Genomic DNA, 6,162 nt, shown 5'->3' on the forward strand with positions numbered 1-6,162 from the left:
GGCAATCTACTTCTATAGTGATATTGCCTTAGGAAACCCAAGTAGGGGTCGCTATGAGTCAGTGGCGACTCGACGGCATGTAACAACAATGAACAACATACAAACATTTGTTACTTTAAAGTTTTGAATAATGGAGAAAAGGCCAGTATTACAATATAAAGAGAAAAATTGGGATAAAATATACAGATATTTTAACAATACACACAAAAAAGTAAAAAACTGGAAATAGTACTGGTCATTAGAAATCACTCAAGATTACTATAAATTTTCATTTTCTTCTTTTGCTAACCTTTATTTTTTAATAATCCAGTGGAGAATGTGTATTTTTGTATGAAAAATAGTAATTTCTTAAATTATATGCTTGACAAAAATTGCACTCCCCAGTATTTAAAAATAAACAAATAAATAAAACCCATGTCCAAAAGTAAGGTAGTGCCAGAAAAAAAAATTTTTCAATATGAACTGAAAGTTACCAATTTATAGAGTTAACTAGAAGGTTGGCGGATCAAACCCACCAGCCACTCCTTGGAAGGAAGATGGGGCAATCTACTTCCTTAATGATACTGCCTCAGAAACCCAAGGAGTGGTTGCTATGAGTCGGGTCCGACTCGACGGCACATAACAACAACAGCAACAGATAATTTATCATCCAAAGCTGGGTCAATTTTCATAGTGAAAAGGGGTACAAAAAGTAAGTAACTGGTGTTTAAATGCTCTATATTACGTAGAAATTGAAATGTCTCAGACAAACCAGGATAAGTAATCATTCTACCCACTACCTGCATTACAGTTACACACCTATCTGTTCTCTCTATTTCTGCTCACAAATCCTACTAGCTAGTTCATTACCATGCCTCTGCATCCTCATTTACCACACAACAATATGTTCTCTAATCAAGGTTCTTAACCAGGGGCTTACATTACAGGATAGTTCTACTATGTCCTGTAGGATCACTGTGGGTCGTAATAGACTCATCGGCACACAACAGTAAGTGGAGTGACTTGACATTTTGGTCTGGATTGTTTAATGTGTATCTATGAAGACTGAATTTATATGCCAAAATCTGTTCTATTTTTTGAGAAGAAAGCATGGAACTGTTTTCAATTCTAAAAGTGATCCATGATCCAAAAGTTAAGAGCTACTGCTGTATCCTATCACTTTACATTATTTATTTCCTCATCTCCCTCACTAGACTGTTTCTTTAAAGCATACTGTCTATATCCGTACGTACTCAATGATATGCTAACTTGAAATATTAAAAAGATATGTTTGACCCTCACACCTCCCTAAATTCCTTTAGGCTCATTGTAAGGCAAATGAAATTTGCTTATAATTTCATTATTCTCACCATTTATCATTTCAAATTTACCTTCACTTATAAATTTGAATTAATTATTTAGTTTCAAAAATTTAATTTCCTCATATTAAAACCAAAATTCTCTTTCTAACCTCTCTGCATTTTCTATATGAGCATCAGGTAGAAAAAAGTAAAAGTAAAAATTAAAAGTAAAAACAAAAGTTAGAGGAAAAAAAAACAGACTCACTGTCTGAATCATAATATAAGGCAGGAGGTTAATCTTTATGGAAAAAGAAAGAAGATAAGCATGCAAGCCAACATATCTGAACATAATGCTTATTTTTACCTCCAACTTCTTAGAGTAAGATAATGGAAAAGAAAAGCCTATTCATTTTATTTTATTACTTTCATACAACTGTATTCAGGATGTTATTGAACGTTTCATCAAAAACCTATCGTATGCCAGTCAAATACTGCTTGTAAGGACTCAAGTGCAAAAGCAGATAAATAGCATCACAACCTAGGGATACTCACCGTGCTGTACACTGCCGAGACAGTTGGAGTAAAGAGTCGATCCTCCAGAGGCTGCTGCACAGGTCCTCTAGGAATTCTAGAAGAGCGAGTTAAGGATAAAGGAACTCAAAAATGATTGCTTTAGTAATAAGAGAAAATCACCACCATGAAATTCTGTCAACGTCCCAAGCATTTTCACCCAACTAGTGAAATTATAAACTTACGTATCTAGACTCTGGAAAACAACATATTTATAATTGTTTAATGTGATTAAATCAATCCCTCCAAAAGCAATTCCCAAGATAAGTATTTCATGGAAATGCGAAACAAATAAAATCACATGTCTCCAAACTTTGGGCCCATGAAGGCAATGTACCACCTTTACACTCTAGAGAAAAAGACTAAGGAAGTATAAGCAAGATATTCAGCAAAGATAAGCCTAAATCATCAATGTGAAACTGCTGACAAAGGCCGACTGCTCTGCTAACTACACAGGAATACACAGGAATAGCAAAGACAATTGTTTCCTTGTTTTCTATTTTAGCTGCTACTTTTCCCAATATACATCTACCAACTCCCTATTTTTGAAAGAGGTTCTCCAGCATTATTTAAAATATTTCATCACATTGTCAGGGCATTCTGCTAAAAGACAGTAATTTTATTCAGCTTCAAAGCTGAAAAATGTAGTAATCCTCACTGTTAAGGTGATATTTTGTAATAGGAAATGCATGAGTACTCTAAATCGCTTTGAAAATGACAACCAAAGATTGCCAACAAAAGGTTAACAGCAATTATCTCTGGATGTTGGAGTTACAAAACTTCATTACATACTTTATATAAATATATTTATATAATTTAAATATATTTTTTAAATAACTATAAAGTAGTAAACGCAAAATAACATATTTCAATTTAAAAGTATTTAATACCTAACAAGTATTTAACAGTTCCAATGTCATGTTCCTTTCTCTTATTCAAGGACATAGTTTAGAAGACAAAGTTACAGCTGTAAATAATAATTTTATAAAAATGACCACAAGTTACAGAAATCTAAAGGAATCATTAGAAGCGTATTCTTTATGTCCATGTAGTGATAATTCACTCAAATGGGAGTGGGAGAAAAAAAAAAATTGTATTTTAATTACTTAAAAAAATATGTATTTAAACTAAATATATTTTCTTTTAAATTATGTTTGAAATTAATAACAGCGAAGATTAGGCTATCTACTTCCATAGAGATACCACTTCGAAAACCCAAGGAAGGGTTGCTATGAGTCGGTTCCGACTTTACTACAGTGAGTTTGGTTTTGGGTTTTTTGGTACCAGTCTCTAGATTTCAGGCTCAGACAACAGTTAAACATGCTGCCATCATTGCCTGCACACAAAGAACTGATTTAAAATGCTGCAATGAGAAATGACAAGGATAAAAACAACTAAGAAAAGAAATGCTTCACCCAAACAATCACAACCAAAACCAAACCCAACGCTGTCAAGTTCGATCTGACTCATAGCAACCCCTCCTTGGGATTCTGAGGCAGTATCACTACGGATGTAGAGACTGCCCAATCTTCCTTCCGAGGAGGGGCTGGTGAGTTTGAACCACCAGTCTTCTGGTTAGAAGTCAAAATGCCTTAGGCACTACGCCACCACAGCTTCCAACAAACAACTACATATATTTTTACAATGTAGAAAACATAAGCTTCTCAAGTTTTGAGATAAAAATTCTTCATATTAGCTTATCAATTAATTCAGAATGAAAATTAACCCTGGGTAAAATGAAACTTTCTTTGAATTACATACTTCTAAAGTAAGTCCACATAACTGCTGAAAAACAGGTGGCCATTCTTTCCTCTGTGTTGCAAACTGATAGTGCTTTTTCCAGCCAGGACAAATAGTGTGAGTATCAATTCTCAGATGAGTTCTCAGTACTGTCCAAAAGTAAGCAACTCCACTTAACTTTAAAAAGGAAGGTTAGGGCTCTTTATTTCTATCAAAGTTACTTCTTTAACTAACAAGATTATGAGGTTTTACAGAGACAATCATATATTTGGCCAATACTCCACTAACAAACATTCTTTCTCATAGCTCACAGATGAAGAATGTTAATTTCATTCCCAGAAAATTCCAACAATGGACCCTAGTGGCACAACAGGTCAAGTGTTCGGCTGCTAACCAAAAAGTTTGCTGTTTGAACTCACATAGCAACCCTGGGAGAAAGACCTGGTGATCTGCTCCTGTAAAGATTACAGGCTAGAATAATACCCAAACAGGTAGTTAGTTCTACTCTGTTACACAAACAAAATAGTATAACTATTGTTACTATGATCAAGAATCAACTCAGTGGCATCTCACAACACCTTACCAACAGAATACTGTGGACAAATTAACTGTGCCGAAAAGATGTTTTGTATAAAAAATAGTTATTTAAAAATACAATCACAGTCCTAAAAGAAGACAAGGTTGGAGTAGCTTCTCAGAGACAACCAAACACCTTACAAGAGAGAATCACCAGGCCTGTGGGCTTGGGAACATCATGCTCAACTGGCACAATACAGTACATAAAATCTTGCTGTACATCCTGCTTTGGTGAGTAGTGACTGGGCTCTTAAAATGTTTCAAGTGGCCATCTAAAATGCAACTATTGGTCTCACTCGATGGAGCAAAGAAGAATGAAGAAAATCAAAATCATTTGGAAACAATCAATCCAAAGATACGACAGACCACAAGGAAAACCACCTTCAGAACCCGGAGACCAGAAGAAGTAGATGGTGCCCAGCTACCAATGCCAACCACTTGAAAAGGGATCAAAATTGGATATCCTGGATGGAGTAAGAAGAAAAACATGGAACAAAATTCAAAAATATAAGAATGACTAGAATTACTGGTCAGATAGAAATTGGTGGAACCCCCCAAACTATGGCACCAGGTTATATTTAGGGTCTGGAAATGGACTCACTTCCATAAACTGGCTCTCAGTCCAACAATAGAAAGACCTACAAGCAAAACACCTACCCCCAGGGAGAGGTACCCACCTACTCGACGGCAATGTAACCCTTAGATAAGCCATGAGACATCACAGGGACAGCATTCACATAGAAAGAATGCTGGACAGACAGGAATACATAGATAAGAAAAGTACAAGGAAGGGGTAGTAGTCACAGGGAGGAGAGCTTTTTATGGTTGGGGACTGGACTCAGGACCATGAAAATAAATGCAGAAACTAATGAGAGTAAAACTAATCTGCTTTGTAAATCTGCACCCAAATCACAATAAATAAGTAAATTTTTTAAAAAAATAGTTCTATAAATAGAAAACTGAATAGTGGAAGTAAAGAGAATAAATTTAAAGTCTGGCTGTAAGCCTAACCAACAATATTGTCACTGAATCATTTAATAGCTATCAATCCTCATTATTCCATATTTACAAATTCATCACTTACTAAAATTTATTTGTAACCAAAATTCAATACTGGAGGGATGTTTGGGTCATTCATGGACATGAACAGCAAAGGAAAAACAAAAGAAATGACAGCTAAACTGAACTTCATTGAAATTTAAAACTTCTATGCTTCAAAAGAAAAGACAGGCTTGGCAATCTACTTCCAAAAATTCATCCAATGTGATTCCTTTATAAAGCTAGAAAATGAAGTATCATTTGATCCAGCAATCCCATTACTAGGTATATATCCTAAAGAAGTGACAGCCAGGACACGAATAGGTATACGATTAAATAATGTGATTAAGTTACAAAACCAAATAGTGGAATTGAGACTTTAAACGAGGTATGCCCAACTCTAAGCCAAAGCTCTTAAAAAATACTGTATACTATTTAATCTGTACTTCTGTAGTGATACTGCCTCGGAAAGCCAACGAGGGGTCACTATGAGTCAAGTCTGACTCAATGCCAAATAACATCATTAATACAGGAGCTCTGTGGCATAGGGCCTAAAGCATTTGACTACTAACCAGAAGGCTGATGGTTCAAATTCACTAGCAACTCCTCAGAAGGAAGACTGGACAATTTACATCCACAGGGACACTGCATCAGAAACCCAAGGAGGGGTCACTATGAGTCAGAGACGATTCAACGACACTAACAACAACAACAACAACACATTCATCACAGCACTACTCACAACAGGAAAGAGATGGAAACAAGCAAAGTGCCCATCAAAGGAAGAATGGATAATTAAATTGTGGTACATACACACACTGGAATACAATCGAAAACAAAAGAATAATGTAGAATCTGTAAAACAACACATAATGTGGATGAAGTTGGAGGACATTATCCTGAATAAAATAAGTCAATCATAGAAGGACAAATACTGCGTTGTTCCACTATTGTAAAA

General features: G+C 35.3%; 1 protein-coding gene across 1 annotated transcript in view; it reads right to left on the minus strand.

Annotated features, from left to right (window-relative positions):
- Window positions 1-1,904, minus strand: part of EIF4G3 (eukaryotic translation initiation factor 4 gamma 3) — a 425,124-nt gene extending 423,220 nt beyond the window's left edge. The window contains exon 1 of the mRNA XM_007935664.2: window positions 1,833-1,904. The gene's annotated coding sequence lies outside the window, so the exon portion shown is untranslated. The remainder of the gene's footprint in view (window positions 1-1,832) is intronic.
- Between the last annotated feature and the right edge of the window lie 4,258 nt (window positions 1,905-6,162).

This window comes from Orycteropus afer, unplaced genomic scaffold (assembly GCF_000298275.1).
Source record: "Orycteropus afer afer isolate SDZICR_OR568_19922 unplaced genomic scaffold, OryAfe1.0 scaffold00031, whole genome shotgun sequence".
Lineage (NCBI taxonomy): Eukaryota > Metazoa > Chordata > Mammalia > Tubulidentata > Orycteropodidae > Orycteropus > Orycteropus afer.